This window comes from Podarcis tiliguerta, assembly GCF_965153285.1.
Source record: "Podarcis tiliguerta genome assembly, chromosome: 7".
Taxonomy (NCBI): domain Eukaryota; kingdom Metazoa; phylum Chordata; class Lepidosauria; order Squamata; family Lacertidae; genus Podarcis; species Podarcis tiliguerta.
The window spans coordinates 39164855-39184427 of NC_139540.1; the positions used below are offsets into that span (position 1 = coordinate 39164855).

The 19573-nt window shown below is 42.6% G+C and overlaps 1 protein-coding gene across 4 annotated transcripts in view; it reads right to left on the reverse strand.

Annotated features, from left to right (window-relative positions):
* SNTG1 (syntrophin gamma 1) overlaps positions 1-19312 on the reverse strand; it is a 208540-nt gene extending 189228 nt beyond the window's left edge. For 2 of the 4 annotated variants that reach the window (XM_083451164.1, XM_083451161.1), the window contains exon 1: positions 16980-18126. The gene's annotated coding sequence lies outside the window, so the exon portion shown is untranslated. The other 2 variants (XM_083451163.1, XM_083451162.1) reach the window with 2 other exon arrangements.
* Positions 19313-19573: the final 261 nt, after the last annotated feature.

Genomic DNA, 19573 nt, shown 5'->3' on the forward strand with positions numbered 1-19573 from the left:
AGGCGCTGGGACCGAACAGCGGGAGCGCACCCCGCCGCGGGGATTCGAACCGCCGACCTTTCGATCGGTAAGCCCTAGGTGCTGAGGCTTTAACCCAAGATGGCCTCGTCATATTTCATAAGCCCAATGCACTAGTACTCCAAGGAACTGGACTAATATGAACATTCTGAATCAACATCTTCACAGGAAACCAACAATGGGTATAATGGTCTTTTGGTGTTCAGCTGCCTTTGTTGGTTATTGGAGAATAATTGTATTCTGTTCTGCTGGCTTATAGTTCTTCTTTGTTCTTGATAGGTGAAAACAATTTTTAAGAATTTGAATAATACTCTAGGAACATGATATGATCTAACTTCAGGAACATTAAGAAATGAAATTTTCCCAGTAAACTTCCATTTCTCAACCCGTTAATTCATTCAGGGCACAGAATCAGTTTTGCACCACTAACCCAGTATCTGGGACTTTTAACAAAATATTGGTATCAAGGAGAAATGCTTCATGCCCAATCAATTTATCTTACAGATTTGAGTGAGAAAGGATACTGCTTTCAAAACTGTCTTGGATGTTTTTGAAAAGAGTATCAGGACAAGAAGGGCTTACAGTCCATTCCTGTGCATGTTTACTCGGAAGTAAGGCCCACTCTGTTCAATGGCCCTTATTTGCTAGAAAGGTATGTTTAGCCTTAGGAAATTATTATTTTTGTCTTAAATTCTATTGTACAGACTATACACCATGTCACTTGACAGTAGACTGTGTAGAAATCAATGGACTTAGTTGGATATCACTCGTTATGAAATACACAGAATTAAATAATTCACTCCATGCTTGTTCTGTGACAAAACATAGAGACATTGTATCAAAAAATTAAAAATTAAAAATTAAACAATTAAAAATTAAATTTAAAATTGCCTTCTTTTAAAAAGTAAGCCTTCTTGATTTAAGCCTTTTTCTTTCAAAATATGGATCTCTAAAAGATATGGAATACCATTCTGAATATTTCTATGATACCCAAGTGTCACAACTTCAGTCAAATATTGGCTTCGTTTAAATAAAGGAATCCTTTCATAACACAATATCACTTTCCTGCAAATGTTTCTGCAACAAAATTAATCTCTGATTTAATAATCCAGGTGTATATAGTGACACCTATAGTATTTAATAGCACAAACTATTTTTAAAAATGACTTTTCACAGATTGATAACAGCAATGAGGAAAGCTTGGAATATAGTGGTAGAATAATAAGATACTTTGATCAATATGGTTTTTTAATATATATATATAAAACCAGATTCCTATATTAGAAGTCGTATTTAATAGCAACTTCTTTAAGCATACTGCCTACTGTGGTTTCAGAAACTTAGCTGCTTAAAAAAAAAAGAAATGTGTTGAATGTTTTTCACCTCGAAGGTTTCAGGACAAAATTTAATAACTGTCATGTATTTCAGATACATACTGATTTTTGAAACGTATAGAATTTTCTCTGTAATGATGCTTAACATTCAGGCAGCATTCACACTGCAGTTTATTCCATTTTCCTGATGTTTCCCTGTTAGCATCCACATTCTGTTTGAGATTTCACACAATGTAAAAGTCACTTCTAGAAATATAGCTGGATATAGCACGCATTTCCATGTTATTTGCCAACAATTTTTTTATTTCTGGAAGCAAACATAGAAACGAGCACCCTAGTTGTGTGTCATTATGCTATATTTCTGAAAGCTGCTTTTATGTCATGTGAGAGCTCGAACAGAATGCAGAAATTAACAGTTAAGGGAACATGAGGAAAACAGAAAACTGCCATGTGAATGCAGCCTCAATCAAGAGCAGACTATTGTGAAACTCAGAACACCTTTCTCCACTTCATCTAAGAACAGAATGAAAACCCTGCTGAATCAGGCCAAAGTGCATCTAGTCCAGCATCCTGTTCTCACAATTGCCAACCAGATGCCTATGGGAAGCCTATAAGGAGGACCTGGGTGCAACAGTGCTCGTCCCACTTGTGATTCCCAGCAAGTGTTATTCAGAAGCATATTGCCTCTAAAACTGGAGGTAGTACATAGCCATTCTGGCCACATTTTGGCATCTTTGCATCTTTACACACCAGAGACATCTATGTATTCCTATCATTTACCTTGTGACTTTTCAACCTATTATTTTAAGATAGCTTGTCTTCAAACAGTTGGAAAAGCTGAGAGGCAAATTAAATGAATGAGCTGCTGGGAATAATGGATGCAAGCAAATAAGAAAATACAAACAACATCACAGCATTCTAATCAGTTACGGATGTGAAATGATGCAGCACAGATTGCAAAACACAGGCTGCCAAAAAAGTTGGCAATTGGACTTAAAGCATTTCCTTAGTGAACAGATTCCTATTTCTGACTCTCCAAGACATAGCACATATCAGGAAGCTTAGGAGATCAAGCTGGAGTTGGAAGATATGACATTTTCCAAGTTAAGATGGCCCATCAGTGGTACTTTGCCCAAAGCCTTGCAAAATCTGGAGCCAGCTCTGCATCTTCAGGAATAATTCTATGTGGCCTTTGTAGATGAGACGCCACCCCTACAACTTAATTCACAGAGCTATACTGAGATGGCAACAAACTTGGAAGTTTGTTCTTGTCCTCCATTTATCTCAAGAGACAATGGAGTGTGCCTCTGAGGGTCAAGTTATTTCACTGGAGAATCACAGTGCCTGTTGTGGCTGCAGAAACCGGCAACTTGCATCCACTGCCTCCTGCATTGTTTTTGCTGCATTAACAGCATCAAAGTGGCCTCTCCAGAGGGCAAGCCTGCACAGGACCTGGGCTGCCCAGGTGACAAAAAGAGAGAAAACCTTCTTGCCCTCGCAGATGTGGTCAAAAGGAAAGCAGAGTAATACAATTGGCATCAGCTTGGCTGAAGGAGTTGCTAGGAGGCGGCCTACAAGACACTATCTTAGGGATTCCACTCCAAATTTGTGTAGGGTTTACTCCTTAGCCTTTCCTTCTCATGAAGATGTTCCACAGTGCAGCAGGTATGGACTGCTCCTCAGGGTTTACTCCCAAAGGCTTTCTCACAAATGAGTATAGCCACAATGCAATGGAGATTTAGGAAAACTCTGTTTTCCTTCACCTAGAGGGGCTATCTTCCCAGGTTGATGAGCCTCATCTGCCCCTCATTTCCCTCTACAGCATGTGCAGTAACTGCATCTTGACCACTGGACCCACTATTGGTCTCATCTGCTTAATCCACCAGAGCATGTCTTCACATGCAGGGGAAGTACCTAACACACTGAAGGTTTGAGAACCATTGGCTCACATGGTTTAGCAAGCCAATTGAAGCAAATTACTTCATATCATTGCTTAGATGTAACTTGCATCTACTTAGAGATAGCCATCAGTACCTTCTTATATAGCCACCAAAAGTAAAACCAACTTATGTTCATCTTGTGGTCTACTAAAACCCCTAGATCCTTTTCACATATACTACTGGCAAGCCAGGTGTCCCTCATCTTATATTTGTGCGGCCACTTCTTGCTGCCTAAGTGCAGCCCTTATTGACATTCATTTTGGTAGTTTGGATCCAGTTCTCCAATCTGATAAGTTTATCTTGAATCCTGATTCTGGCATTAGTTACCCCTCCCAGTTTGGTGTCACCTGAAAATTTGATGACCATCCCTTCAATTCCCTCATTCAAGTTGTTTATAAAGATGTAGAATAACAATGGGCCCAGGCCAAAACCCTGAAGCACCTTTCTACAGTCTCAAAAATATCGCAGAAGAGCTGGACTCTTTGATTTAATATTCAAAACATGTGCTTCTAAAGGTGAAATTGACCTTAACTTGATACTAAATCAATCCACATCTATGTGTTTATGTAACAATAATCATGACACACATGATTAGGCTCAAAAAAGCAGATGTAGGGATCTCTTCTGTACCACTGAGCTTCAGCCAGTTGGCAAATCCTGCTAGAGGTCAAAACATTCAGTTGTGGTTTGTGACAGCCATATGTTTAACTAGAGGAAAGACTAGTACTCATTTTTTAAATCACCATGTATGCTTTATTGCAGTGTTTCCCAACCTTGGGTCTCTAGCTGTTTTTTGAACTACAACTCCCATCACCCCTACCTAGCAAGACCAGTGGCCAGGGATGCTGGGAATTGTAGTCCAAAAACAGCTAGAGAATCAAGATTGGGAAACACTGCTTTATTGTATATAAAATTCTCTTCTGCGCACAAGTCCATACAAAACTGCAAACTCAAACAGTTCCAGGCTATTAACTGCATCTAAACAGTTGAAACATGTAATTGGAAAACTATCAGTCAGAAATACACTATTATTTATTCATTTCATCTATGAATTCATTTCCATTTAAAAAAAAAAACAAAGCTTTAATTCAGAGATGTAAGATTTCAGGAAATGTTGAAGACATTGAAATAACATAGTTCAGAGCAAAGACACATTTAAGAAAAGCTAAATGAGCAGCTATGGCAAAGGGATTTCCCTAACTAATCTTTATTTCTGCTAAAATACTTACACTGTATATACCCCTGTCTCTCAGCTTTATAGGCATTGTTCACCACTCCTGATCACCCAGGAAAGAGACTCAGGATCTTGAGACTGTTCCAACCAAACCCGCAAAGGACTCAAGGAAACACCTAAAATAATTTAGCCACTGCTCCCCTTCACTGTTAAGCCAGAAAACAAACCAAAAAAACCTGTGTTCTGTGTAGCTTCATAACTTGAAGTTGGACTACATCTCCTATGATCCCCCACTGTGCATTATTCTCCTGGGTCCCTCGTCTTGGAACAAGAGCTCTCAACCACCTGTTATCCCCCTTCCCCAATGTTCCTCCCACCCTTGAGTAAGTCAGCAGAGGATATGGAATCAGATAAAGAGGTCCAAGAAACAATTTAACACTTCTATAATAAGCTTTAAACAATTCCAGTTTAACCAAAGCTTTAGGTAAAAACTAAACACAAGACATTCAAATGGATTAAAAATGGTCTTAGCTCCCACCCTGTTTTTCACCTACAGCAGCCCACTCACTGTCTCTCACACAAAGAAGGCCCCACTCCATGCCCACAGACTCTCATAAAATAAAATTCTGAAACAGAGGCAATAAAGAGTGAAGCCCTAATACAGCATTGTTTTAAAACTGACCTGTAATTTTAAATATGCACTTGAAAGGCAAATATTTTATTGCAAGACTTGGTTCCTGAGAGGGTAATCCAAAGCCAGCAGCAGCCTGAGATTCCTCACATCACCAGTTCAAGAACCACTGAGGGCTCAAAGCCTTAGCACCTATTAACAATTCTCCCAAGAAAAACTGTAGGGAGAAAATTTGACCTGTTACAGTATAATTGGCTTATATTTGTAGAATAAAATGTTTTCTTATTTTTGCTTTTGTTAGGCAAGTTTATTCATCCAGACTAGAAAAAGTTGCATCAGTTCTTTTGACACTGGGAATCAAAGAAAGCAGAGCCAGGCAACGGACACACATAAATCACAGGTGACAGACAAGCAACAATATATTCCATACAACCTTTTAAAAGTTGTTCTTCCCGCACCAATGTTTTACTAATGAAAGACTTTTAGACTGCTGTGTGAAAACTCTATAAAACTATGTTTTGTGTACTCTGCTTAGGGATTTTTTATGAAGCAGTTTATAACCTGTTCTAAATATAATTTTAAAAATGAAGATTCCTGCATTGGACTAGATGACCCTTTGCATCCCTTTCAACTCTAAAATTCTATTATCCTAAGATACCCCCTCACCAAGTCAAACTACTACATTAATTTTCAGTGTGATGGGGGCGGGATGCAAAAGGGAGCACTAGTTTAATTCTTAAAGCTGAGCAAAGTGTTTTGCTACTGAGGTCAACACAGGGACGTTTGGAGGCAAACCCCTCTGCTATAGATGTCAACTCTCCAAGGACTTTATTGATGGAGAGAAGTAGTGGGGTTCAAGCCTCTGTCCTGGAACCTATGCTAACTTATCCTAGATATCTACATGTACAGAACCCAGGATTGAGCTATGTTCTAGACATGAAGGTATATGATATAGTAACCTTGCTAAGCGTATGTTGTCTGGTCAATGACTGGAAGGGAGCTCACCAGATAATCACGTGCCAGATATTTAGCCAATAATGCATACATTACAGTCGCAAAGAAAACCTACCACCATGTAATTAATATGTGAGCCAGATGAACCACACTAGTTTCAGTAACTTAGCCAATGGTATATGATCAAAAGTAAGATCAAAAGTAAAATCTTGCCCAAGGCTGCAACAGATTAGCTCCAAAATAGCTTGGTGTATTAGTGCAGTACAACAGGCATAAGGTAAAGGTAAAGGTACCCCTGCCCGTACGGGCCAGTCTTGACAGACTCTAGGGTTGTGCGCCCATCTCACTCAAGAGGCCGGGGGCCAGCGCTGTCCGAAGACACTTCCGGGTCATGTGGCCAGCGTGACATCGCTGCTCTGGCGAGCCAGAGCCGCACACGGAAACGCCGTTTACCTTCCCGCTAGTAAGCGGTCCCTATTTATCTACTTGCACCCGGGGTGCTTTCGAACTGCTAGGTTGGCAGGCGCTGGGACCGAACAGCGGGAGCACACCCCGCAGCGGGGATTTGAACCGCCGACCTTTCGATCGGCAAGCCCTAGGCACTGAGGCTTTAACCCACAGCACCACCCGCGTCCCTAACAACAGGCATACCTGGCACTTAACATATTTTAAAATACTTTAGTGCAGTATGTGCACCATCACATAAATAAATCTTTCACTCTGTTATCAGCAAAACTGCTCTGGGATGCACACCCTGACCAAAATGTGAGACTGTGAACTTCTGAAAGACTGTGCACAATGGCCCAATTTAGACACTTAATGGGAAAAACATTCTACTGAAAAATAAAGCAGATATGTTGGGCACAAAAGGCAAACAAATTTAAGTGAGCTCCCAAAGTAAATCTTTGTCAGCATTCTGTGGCTTAAATCACATCCTCAATGCCACTATCAAGAGTTCACATGTCTATTCCACACTTGCAAGGAACTGATGCACTTTGAAACTCCCTGCTTCCCTCCAGAAGGATCAGTTCCTTGCAAGTGTGGAACAGACATTATGTGAGCTCTTGATAGTGGCATTGAGGATGTGAGTTGTTTAAGCTACACAATGCTTAAAAACTTTTTTTGTCTGAGCCAGCCTACCCAGGCGAACATTTATTTTGATATGTAAATTTATTTTATAACGTATATTTTTTAAACTACTGGTCTGAGCTATTTTTAAGCAAATTCGCCAAAATATACACTGCTGACATGGGTTGACATATGTCCAGTTTTTCCCAGACATTTAGCAATTTTCGCCTGGAAACAGTTTCCAACAGCCGAATCCTGGCTATGTCCATAACATTTTGGACATAGGTTTTGGTACTTTGTAGAAAAAAAGCCCTGAACAACTTGGGGTATGATTACCTGGAAGATCACCAGCTCTCCCACAGACCCACCCACGGTATAGCTTCCCCAGGTGGTACCATCCTTTACAGATGGAAAAGAATGAGAAGGGAGCTGAAATGTAGAGGATGTGCCTAGCTAGAACTGAGACATCAGCTGATTTAATTATCAGATCCTGCAACAACATCTGGTCCTGCAAGATATAGTTGTTTGTATGATAGTATGACCAGCAAAAGTATGCACACATCTTCCTAAAAAATAACCATGAATTTATCAGAAAGTCATTTCCTAAATATCTGTTAGCATTACATGCCACTTACATACCTGAAACATGAAAAGTAAGACTCCAAATTCATTGAAGGAAAGAGAGCGGGAGCAAGAGAAAGGAAATGAGATTTTTCAAGACCAGTCAAAGAAAAAATAGGGTCAGGCTTCCTCACATGATGTCGCAAGGCTTTTAAAGCTTAAATTCAATTATTTGCTGGAGGGAATAGAATTAAAGTACACTATAATTTTAAAAGTCAAGTAATAGATTCACACAAATTTCAAAATCCATCTACTTCTGAACTTGCTGGTTATAGCAACTGGCACATCATTTTCCAGTCCATAATGCATTTTGACACTTTTCTGATAAACCTATTACAAGTTAAACACTAATAAAAGTTTAATAACGCTAAATCTTGCCTTAGTACATACGCTATGGTCTAGCTTGCAGGCAAGTGTGTGTGTGTGTGAGACAGAGAGAGAGAGAGAGAGAGAGAGAGAGATTCTTAGCCTGAATGTCTAACCAGTGTATCAAAACAAAAGTACACATCTACATCAATAAATCCCAATGGAAATAAAACTGTTAAAGAAGAAAATTTTAATTAATCTTTAAGAGCAGTAGTGAATACTCCGCCATCAAGGGATAAATGGATACACCTAAAACTAGCTTTATGACTGAAGAATAGAGATGTGTGCATAGACTGGATCTATTCTTGTGGAATACATGTTGCATGTACTGTACTTGAATTGCATTCAGGTGGATTGAAACAGAAATTGCTGGCAAGGTGGTGGTGGAAATGGACCCAGCTCTGTTCCACTAGGAAGTACGATGGTAAAGACTAGGCATGGTTCATCTAGGGCAGCCTTTCCCAATGTTCACAAGATGTTTCAGACTACAAATCCACTCGTCCCTAACTATTGGCCATTCTGGCTGGGGATGATGGGAGCTGCAGTCCAAAATATCTACACAGGACCTGGTTCAGCAAGGCTAATCTAGGTATCAGTGAAGTGTGAGGTGGGCAGATGATGCTTGGCTCCAATCGCATTCAGCAGGATCACCATTTCCCCACTCCCATAATTCCCACCCTTTGGTCCCAAATAAAACCTCACAAAATTTAGCACATGTTTACATAATGAAGTACAAAACTTTGGATGATATAATACCATTAAAAATGCTGTTGTTTTAGTTAACTGTGGATATGTATAACTTATTCTGTTTTATACACCACTTTAAATGTTTTGGGGTTTTTTGCCTTAAAGGTCAGTGTAAAAGTATTTTAAAGAAAATAAAATATTGACACTTGCTTAGTCTCTTAGTCAAGGTATCTGCATACATTGCATATGCATCCATTATGCTCAAAGCAGTTCACAATAAAACCATGCCATTCAAAAATAAAAACACAACAACAAAACACCACTAATCAACACTATAAAAGCAGTCCAACTGTTTGATAATAATGCATAATAAAACAATATTTCTATTGAAATGAAACAATGGCACATACATATGCAACAAACTGATTTCACATTTAATGTAATTAAAGCTGAAATTCTCCTTAACTCCTTTGACTTGAACTCCAAATTACTCAGAACGTGGCTATGGGGAGCCACAGACACTAGGGCACCGAAGAAGATGCCAGAGCCTGTGCCATACATTCAGAGGGACCTGTTTATTAAAATATGTATACTTGGCCTTACCATCCCTAGCAGGGCCCTCATGGTGACAAACAAACATCAAAAAAACAGCTAGGTTCAAGGTTAATAACTTGTGTTAATTCACAAAGCCCAAAAAAACTTTGGCATGAAGTATCTTACAGTTTGGGACGCAGGTGGCACTGTGGTTTAAACCACTGAGCCTAGGGCTTGCTGATTGGAAGGTTGGCGGTTTGAATCCCCACGATGGGGTGAACTCTTATTGTTCGGTCCCTGCTCCTGCCAACCTAGCATTTCAAAAGCATGTCAAAGGGCAAGTAGATAAACAGGTACCGCTCCGGCGGGAAGGTAAACGGTGTTTCCGTGCGCTGCTCTGGTTTCGCCAGAAGTGGCTTAGTCATGCTGGCCACATGACCCAGCAAAACTGTCTGTGGACAACCGTCGGCTCCCTCGGTCAGTAAAGCGAGAGGAGCGCCACAACCCCAGTGTCATTCACGACTGCACTTGGAGCTACCTATGCCCCTGAGGTTTGGTTAGCATCACTAGGGACCAAATCTTTACCATGGCAGCACCTACCTTGTAGAACCCCCTGCCAGTAGAAATTCGGCAGGGACCATCTCTGTTTTCTTTCAGACATATTCTGAAAACTGTGCTGTTTAGACAGGGCTTTGCAATACAAACTTCACTTTTAACCAACCTGTGTTTTTCCTGATGTTTTTATTATGTTTTTATGTATGTTCTTTCTAATTTTTATTAAATTTTCTATGTTGCACACCACCTTAATATACTTCCTATGAAAGTGCAGGTAACATTTTAATAAAACAAAATAAATTTTAAGATGCCCTCCCAGACACTGCCGAAACATGTGAAGGTCACTTAGGTAAAAGCAATAATGTTTATTGCAGTTGTACAAATGTGGCACATTACCTTTTTTTATTAAAAATCACGGGTAACACAAAATCAAAAATAATCTCCAGATAGTCACTTCCCAAAAGCACAAAGGGAAATCACCTCTAGGAAGAAATACCATATGGCATGGTGCTAGCATGACTGACAGTTGTCATGTCAGGTCCCTTAGTCTCCTTTGGTGACTTAGATTGTGTCCCTCATACTGCTTCAAGCTCTTTGGTCACCTATAAACTCATAAGTCCCCCTTACTGAAATAAAGTACTTAAAACGAACAAGGGCAAGAAGTGGCCTGACAAGAGTATTGCATACCAACGAAATGCAGTCTCAGGCAATGTGAGTCAAGTTTCATAGGCAATAATCTCATGCACATTTCTAAAGTTAGATATAATAACTTCTGGGAGATTGCTGAATCTGGTATTAAAAATATACCCATTTAAAACAATGTGGACACTCAGTGCCTCCTAGCTGCTTGTTTCACTGTCATCTAATGAATGTTTATTACTGAAGCATGAAATGATGACTTATTATAAGGCATGTTATAAAATGCTTCTGCAACATCTGCTAATTATTTTCTAGCTGCAAATACAAAATTTCTAAAGTGTTTTAAAACCCATAATTTCTTAATTTAGCCTAGAGGACAACTGGCCGAATTGACAGTGTGGTGAGAGCCAGTGTGGTGTAGAGGTTAAGAGCAGTTGACTCGTAATCTGGTGAACCGGGTTCATGTCTCCGCTCCTCCACGTGCAGCTGCTGGGTGACCTGGGGCTAGTCACACTTCCCTGAAGTCTCTCAGCCCCACTCACCTCACAGAGTGTTTGTTGTGGGGGAGGAAGGGAAAGGAGAATGTTAGCTGCTTTGAGACTCCTTAGGGTAGTGATAAAGCAGGATATCAAATCCAAACTCCTCCTCTTCTTCTTCTCCTTCTTCTTCTTCTTCTTCTTCTTTTCAGTCTTAATACTGTGATATGGGGACGGTGATCTGTCTCCATAATCTATGGCTGAAAAACCCATAACTTTCCATTGCAAATTTCTGCTTTGTGAACTTTAGAAAATGGAAGGCTCACATGAGTTGAAACATGTTTTGCCACTCTTTCACATTTAAGTTGGTCCTTGTTTATGTGTATTTTTCAGGAATACATATTTGAGAAAAGTGAGCTACGGGGCCAGAGAGTGTATGTTGTAGAAACACCTTGTCACCATGCTGAAGGAACAAAAAACGCTGGCATGCAGTGTGGTGCTAAGTCACTCATTCTATTACCACAATAACTTCCCCTTGCACAATGGAACTTCCCCACTTTCCTCCCTCCACATGCCCCCTAAATCTATTTATGGAAGGGGAGCCTCTCAACCTTCTGGAGCAGATTTGAGAAAGTGAGTTCCATTGCACACAATGCTTGTCAATCAAATGCAATACATGTTTATCGTGGTTTATCATTCTGTGTGTGATTCTCGGGCCCAATGTAATCCTTTGTAATATAGCGCTTTGTGCGAGGCCAACATTTGGTGGCCCAAAATGGACATTATGTCCCCTTAGCTTAGTCCCCTGTGCAAGGGAACCACCCACACCACCCTAAATCCAATGCTGCTTATAAGCTTGCTCATACTTAGTGTGAGTTAAAAACGTTTCCAATCCCTTCCTCATAACTGGAACAGAGGAAGGAAGGTAGGTGCATAAGCCCAAGGCTTGCCTAAATGTCTTCTCATTAAAACAGAGGTCGGGAGCAGGCCTGACCTCTCTAGCTTGTTCCTGTGGCTCTCCCATCCATCACCCTGCTCTGCACTGCCTTTGGGTGCTCTTACGTGACTGGAACAGGCTCCTGAACTATGAAAATGCCTCATCTTTACCAGAATGAAGGGTGGAGAACCCTCTAATTAGTCTCTGGTTGGAATGCATCAAATATACAAAGGAAAGGGTCACCACCTGTTGCTCCACACACTTTGTCTCTGGACCCATCCACCACTGGCAGGCATACTCCATAAGCTGTCCATGAGGGAATACAGCCCTCAGGGGGAAGAAGATTCTTACAAGGCCATCAAGTCCTAAGAGTGTTGGTTGCCTAGTAATACAGACAAATGTGGGAGCAATATTATCATAACCATCTTGGAAGCCAGGATATGGGAGTTGCAGCGGTGTCAGTGGCTGGACAATATTGTAACACACTGCTTCAAGAAGTATTTCAATTAGTCTATCCCCCGCCCCCTTCCACATCTCCCATTTTTGCATAGGGGAGGAAATCCTTATGACAATTTGAAAAATTTCCAGTTGCTGATTCCCCTGCCCATACACACTCTAGATGTTCCTTGCAAATCACGTTTCTGTATAAACATAGCAGGTACAGACATTCTAGCAAAATATAAGATTATAAAAGTGATTCAAAAAGCACTGGGGTCAATAAGGGATTCAGCTGATGAGAAGGAAGCTCATATCTTTCAGCATTTAATGCAAGCTCTGAGGGACATCAATATGAGGTACTTCTTCCACCTTGGTGGCCGCCAGAAAATTCAAATATAAAAATCATTTGAAGAATTAGGCTTACAGGTTTACTCATGCATCGAAAAGCATGAGAACTGCATCCATGTTAATTTTGACAGTCTGTCAGCAATAAACATGTTCTCCCATCTCCCATATATGCAAGATTCACCTCCTCCATTCTCTTACTGACTTAAAGCAGGTCAATGTAAAACCTGGTGGCGATTGCCCTCATTGTGGCCTCAGCTTCAGTGTTCTTCTATTGGCAGAGGATGAAGGTGAAAGACTGCAGGGAAGTGTGGGTGCAGAGGACTAAATTGTAAGCAAGCACAATATGCAGGACTGTAGAATAGGTTCACTGCCTACATTGTGTATGGACAGCTTAACTTGCAATTTCCATGCTTTGGAATGCCCCTAAGAAAGCCTTAGCTCTTCTCTTTTAATCAGCTTTCTAATATCCCTGGATATGTATTGAATATAGTTGTAGTCTTAAGAGTCAGAAATATGCTCTAATGAAAGTCAGCAGAATTTTTGGGACATCTACAGCAAAATTATCAATACAATGGCATTAATTGTAGCAAATTATACAAGCCAAATAAGACTGAGGATCCAATATGCATACTTACTTGGAATCAGCCCCACTTAACTCAACAGGCCTTTAATTCTGAGTAGATATGCAAGGGAAAGAAAGGAGGACTTTAAAAGGGCATATGCCAATGCATATCTCCCCCCCCCCCCCCCGCCATCCTCCGGCTGAAGTCAGAGCTATCCTATCTTCCAACTTTGTTTCTGTTATAAAACAGAAATCTAGTTTTGAAATCTAGGGCTGATCCAAACATGCTTTCTTTATGATAAATTCAATAGGACTTACTATTGAATTTAACCGAGTAGACACGGTTAGGGTTACAAGTTACCTCTTCACATTTTACAATAGTAAAATAGTAGCCAGAATTAAATAATTTGAATTAGTGCCTGCCTGCATATGAATAGCATATATGAGAAGACACTAAGAGCCAAATGTGAAAGGGGGTAATATGGTTCCTTCATCAATTTCTAAGTGACTACAACACAGTTGTGGTTGCTACTGGGGTTTTTTTTTCCTGTTCACAAATTGGCCTTTACTTCTGCTTAGCACTTTATTGGGACAAAATAACTTATTTAATAAAGTATGTGAAAACTACGTTGACCCCAAAAACAGAATCACTCATCTAACTATTTAAGCTGAAAAAGTGAGAGAATAAACTTATTTCTCCAGATTGCTTTATCAGGCTAGCCGCTAGATGTTACACAAAAAAGAAGAGATTGTTACTCCTCCTCCATCTCGCACCCTTGTTTAACATCCAGCTGGCTAAAGAGTTCTGGTGAACTCCAAAACTTGGTCACTATTCTGTGAAACTTTGAGTGGTCCTAACGAAAGTATTGCCAGAATGTGGTTTTTGAAGAGGGAGGCAAATATGTTCCAACATGCCTTTCTTGGCTTTTTTTCGTAGCTGAAGTAATTTAGTAAAACAGAGGAACCTCGGGGTTTCTTTCCAACTCTGTGATTTTATGATTCTATTAACATCTCATTAGTTTGTCTAGCCAGAATCACTACACTGTGCTGATCAGTCACCAGATTGTAGGACCCCCTCCCATCCTCCACTTAAGCAAGGCACATATTAAGTCCATTAGTTCTCATGACAGTATTAGGCTAAACCGCAGAATTATATGAGGGCAGAAAACAAAACATGCATTTGGTGCCTGGATTTGGTCGAGGACCCCTGGTTTCCCAAAAATCATCTGCTTATCTCATCAGCTACTGTTAAATCATTTCTGCTTGTCAAAGGGGACCACTCTAATGCACTCTAAATAAATCCCAGCCTTCAGGCAAGGTTTAGCGTTCTGTATTGTACAGGCACTTTAGTGAAAGACTGCCTCTCTGCCACTGCATGGGGAACTACTACAATAAGTCCATATGTATAGTTCAGAGGCAGACTGCATTGCCAATCAAGTCTTCCCCCTCTAATTAACATTAAGACCAGGCAGGCAGGCAGGGTGTGTAAAATGCTATACCTTTGAAGCACATTTTTTTCTCAAACAATTCTGGGATGCTGTTTGCTATGGTTTGCTGGGAATCGTAGCTCTCTAAACTACAGTGCCCAAAATTTTTTCTTTACTTTTTTTAGGAGGAAGTGCTAAAGGTACATAGGCATACATCTTACACATTGCAGGTTCTTTTCCAGACCACCACAATAAAGCAAGTTACACACAAATCATTTCTCAGTGAATCTAAAAGTTATATTTATACTGTACTGAAGTCTATTAAGCTGTGCTCCCCTGACAGCAGGGGGGAGAGGGGGGGGACCCAGATCCAGCACTAGGCAACTCCACTCCCATTGCCAGAAAGGGGGGGGGGGGCTTCCTTCCCCTGGAAGCAGCCAGACTCCCTACAGCTGCATCCATATACCCTCAGAAGCAGCAGTATTTGTGAAGCACAAGAAAGTGAATCACAATAAAATGAGGTATGCCTGAAGTGTGTATGCAGTCATCATCACAGCAGGTAGAAATTATCATCCCAACAATCTAAAAACACTTCAGGTTCTTATGACTGAGAAATATGAACCTTGCTGATGCAGTTCTGGAAGTGCATTTAGACAGCTAACATACAGGACCTATTTCCTCACCTGGTGACAGCCAGGTACAATACCTGGTTGAAAGATGGATTATATATTCTGTCTTTTGCTATGAATGTATTTAAATAATTATTCTCTTTATTCCAACAAGATCAGCAGATATAGCACTATACAGAGTAACATAAGGAAAGTGCACATTGATCCCTGCCCCAAGGAGCTTATGACAATCCATGTTCTCTAGGATGTACAGCTAAAATATCATGCTACAATATGCTGAAACTACATTTAATTGTATCTACTAATAATGGCTGTCACAACATACCCAAAGCTGGAAGCATGGGCCAGAATAAAGTGCATCAAACAGGGAAACTTTATGGTTGGTTGGTTGGTTGGTTGGGGGTTTTTTTATTAAAAAAATCTAACTACTGGGCAGCATCCCAGATACAAACCTGCCAATTTCATTTTAGCTTAGTTTTCCGCAACATATATCAAGATATCATTGCATGCAATCCCACTCCTTACTATAATATGTGACAAAGTTCATTTATGCAAGTCAAACCAAAATAAAAGCCTTCTCTGCCTCCACACCTCCCCCACATGCACCTTTGATAGCTGCACATGCTGATCTTAATGTGCTCACTTGGAACAGATCAAGCTAGTAGACAAATGCCCACAGTTGCCTATAAATCTGTTTAATGGCTCTTACTCTGCAAATCTTTGAGGGTAAAGCAGAATGCAAAAAGCAAGGGCAATGTGGAAAAGATTGCAGTTTGCAGTCTCAAGGAAGAGAGAACAGCCGGCTGGCTCCATTCACTAATTGTGCTGAGAGGGAGAAGTGGAGATCTCAGTGCTTTCAATGTGACAGGCTTGCCACAACTGATGAGTTTCAAGATAATAATGATTACAGTTCCATAGGCCTTAGAATATGTTTCAAAAACACACACACAAAACTTAATATTTGACTCAGACACCTACTCTGTGCTATCAATACACTAAACTGAAATCATACAGAATTCAGCAGCCGTTTTTGTGACAGATTTCCAGCTCCACAGTGACCCTCACAAGGGTAAGTAGTTCCCGAGGCAAGAAACAGACCACACACACACAGCACATGGGCTGCATATAAAAAGATATTTGAAAAGAGCACCAATAACAACAACACACTCTATGTATCCAAGACAAATCAACAGAAGCACAGCTGAAATGTAAGAACTGCTGGACGAATGTGCCTTTTGCTTTACAAAAGACTTGGCATTTACCTGGGGAACTAATGGCAAAACGGCAGGCAGGCACATTTGCGCTGTTAGCTCTGTTGTGCTCACGGACCCCGCACCGGGTCTCAAAGGTATGTCAGCACTGAAACAGAAGCATCTCCAGTGCTTTTCAGAGCTGGACAGATGGTGTACTGCAACAGAGCTTCTTGCAAATGAAAGCACACTAGGAACACCCATCCAAAATGTAGGACTGCATTTAGTACAGGGACCATGCCCTCTTCCCCCTTCCAGGTCCCAAGAGAGAGTAAAAGCGGCATTATCATCTTAAATTTTTTATTATTTAAAAAATGCCACACCAGAGGCAACCTTTTCCTGGCGAGCATCACCCCCCCCCCCAAAAAAAAAACCAACCACCACCACTTACTTGCTGACATGCTCGCTCTCACTGGAACGCCGGACTTTCAACTCCCCGACCCGCCTCTGGAAACTTGTTTCCCCAATATTCCCAATCCACGCAGTTAAGAGAAGCGCCGCCGTGGCAAGGCGCTAGCCCGCTGACTTCCGACCGCGGCGCCCATTGCTCAAGAGTCGCAACTTGCACTCCGGAGGTTTCCAAGCGCTGGGCTCTGTGGAAGTCTCTGTGGAGAGCTCCAGACTGGAGAGGGAAGAGAATCTGCGATCCCTGCTTGCATCTGCGGGGGGAGAGAGCAGAGCACAGCAGAGCAGCTACTTCGCGGCGTCCATCCGAAAGGGAAGGGAGGCGGGGGCGAGCCAAGACGTAGCAGCAGCCGCCGCGATCGCCCTTTCAGCAGCAGTAGCAGCAACGAGGCGAGAGCCGGTCTAGAGTCGCCAGCAGCAGCAGCGGCGGCGGCGGCGCTTCCTGGCGCTGGGAGTGCAGGCTGGAGGCGCTGTCCATGCCTGCGGGTGCCGACCTGTAAGCCAAGCGCCGGGCAGCTCCGCCGATCGCCCGCCTGGCGTCCTTCCTGGCTCGTTTTCGGGGACGGGAACCTGGGCGCTCGCCAGCGTGTGGCTTAGAAATGCCTCAGCCTCTGCAGGTGGAGCAGGCGCTCCGAAGGACGAGCCGGGAAGCGCGGGCCCTTTCCCAACCGACCCCTACTGGGGAAAAGAGAGAGCAGGAGGAGGCGGCGGCGGGACGCCGGGAAGGAAGTTTTCAAGCGCGCTGCCGGTTAGCAAAGGGGGCGCCATCCATCGGAAGGCAGAGGCTTCCCTGAAGAGGAAATTAATTTGCGGGGGCAAATTAAGGTCCGCCGCTCTCCTCCTGCAGGAGATTTGCCATCATTCCAGAATCTCTTCGACGGCCATGGATTCCTCTCGCTGCTGCCCCAGATGTGGGGGCGTCGATCCTGCTCGATGGTACGCAGCTGTTCAGCGGGGAATGAAGATGAGAATCGCTAAACTAGAAGAAGAGAAAGAAAAAGGATTCGTCGGGATCTGAACTACAAGGAAGAGACGGCTAGGCATTCCTCCCCAAGCAAGTCCAGGAGTTCCCTGCCACTGTTGCAACGAGCACGTGTTGCACAAAGTTACGATTCCCTCCCCCTCCTCTTCAGGGGGCGGCCAGCTTTTGTTTTCTGCGGGGGCGGAAAGAGGAGGAAAAGAGGGGGGCGTCACATGTCGTTGCTTCCACCGGGAGGGGGGTGGCGGGGAGGAGAGTCGGAATAGCCAACAGCCAGAAGCGTGAAGCTGAGTTTAATAGGTGTTTTACATGCATAAGGAACTGGGTCTCCGGGTGGCTGCTCATCCCCGCTTCCCAGGGCTAAACTGATGTAACGTGCAGCTTACTTGGAAGTCAGCTAGCCTCATTCATTTCATGGTGCTTGATCCCCAAATACGTGTAAGCAAGGGAGGGAGAAGTGGGTCAAAGTCGGAGCACATACTAGAAATCACCGAAATAACAAAAGCCGCCCCCTTTCAGTCCCCAAACCCAGCCGTGGAGTGCTTGAGCATGTGTTTGAGTGCCCAACCTCTAAACATTTGGGGTGAGGACAAAGGCGCCGGGTTAAGTGCCTTGACCTGCAGAAAGGCTTGAGAGACTCGCTAGCATAAATTCATTTCAGACGCCAAAAGGCGCCGACGAGCAAGCAGGTGCCTGGTGGGAGTTTTACATCAGCGTGTCTCACAGCAGGCGACTTGTGATCAAAAACCATCACATAAAAAAGGAATCCTCAAGACGCCATAAGATTTAAGCACTGCAATCACGATGGTGATTTTCTTTTTAAAGAAAAAGAAAAAAAGCTTGCTGCTCAAAGCTGAGTTACTGGGTGGTGCTCGGCTCCATCCATCGCCCTTTAGAATGGGAAGGCGTTTTGTTTGTACATCTTTTTGCAGCAACCCACTCTCGACACTTTATATTTCACTAAGCAGAGAAAGAAAACGGTGGCTCCTCTGACTCCGAAAAATACAGCCTTAGAGAGTCCCAAACGCGGAGACTCTCCCATCCCCCCCCATCCGATTCTGCTGCGTTTTACTTCTACTCCACCGCGAGAGCTCAGATAGCAACGCACCTGACAAGCCAAGCTGCTTAACAAGCCAACCCGTCGTGGTGGGCGGGTGGGTTTGCTGGATCTGTTTTTGTTCTGGTTTCTGTATCACACTAAAAAAGTAAGGAACAGAGAAACAGCCTGGATAATTCCTCAAGAACACCGCCACCATAACTCTGGCCATAAAAAACGTTCTACAGTACTTGCGCCGAAGAAAAGGGAAGACCTACCTACGCTAGTGGAGAGGCACATTCAGGCTCAGGGGCGGGGCAGGAAACGAGCTCCTTTTCTCTGATTGGCTGTTGCTATTCCGTGTCACGCGGCCGCCTGCTTCCCGAGTCTCCCCGCATCTCCGCCCTGGTCATTAAAGGGAAGGAGGGCGAGGGACGGAGGTTCTCTCTCTCCCTGTGCCTCCTCCACCTGCGCGTTTAGTGTTTTCCAATTAAAAGGCAGCTGGTTAGGAAAGAATCCACCTGCGTAGATAAACTGCAGGATTGGAGCCAATAGCGGACGTCCC